Raw genomic sequence first — 744 nt, forward strand, 5'->3', positions numbered from 1 at the left:
TCTGCTGGAACTTATAATTATTTTAATTATGTATGTATACATATTTTGTACAAAAATTAATAAACTATGGTATCATTTTCTCTTCTTCTTTTGCCCCCCAACCCACCTTATAAAAGATCCTGCACATACCCTGGGACTAGTTTGTCCTGGTAAGTGTGAATATTGAAAGCAGCATGAATATCATAGCACAATACCATTACACAGTTTTCAAATCTTGATTTCTTACCCAATTTTTACTGTATTTTATGAATAGATTTTCAATAAGTTTACAACTTGTTGGTCATGAGATATTTTTGTTCCAAAAGAAAGAAAGAACTGCTTTTTTTTTTTTTTTCTGGGAACTTCATATTGTATGTGCTTCATCTGTCCTTAACTCCATAGGAAGATCCTGATTTTGTATTCTTAGGGTCAGCTATTAAAATATCAGTTACATGGAGATCTATTTAGGACCTAAATGATATACAAAGGCAAGGTTGACATTTAGATTTCTTAGACATTTGGTCATGTGCAGAAAGCAGAGAAGCATCCATAGAATTCTCTGATGGCACCTGGATCGATGATCTGTTTTATAAATCATTCCAATACTTGTATAATTAACTTATTTTTCTCATTATTTTTGAATATGTACAGAACAAACAATAAAAAATCAGATCAAAGGCATAAGTCATTGTCACTGAAATTATTAGCATAAGTGAGAAGCAGAACAGATAATAATGGAATTTCTCTAATGAAAATCAAAATATG

The sequence above is a fragment of the Penaeus monodon genome, chromosome 23 (assembly GCF_015228065.2).
Source record: "Penaeus monodon isolate SGIC_2016 chromosome 23, NSTDA_Pmon_1, whole genome shotgun sequence".
Lineage (NCBI taxonomy): Eukaryota > Metazoa > Arthropoda > Malacostraca > Decapoda > Penaeidae > Penaeus > Penaeus monodon.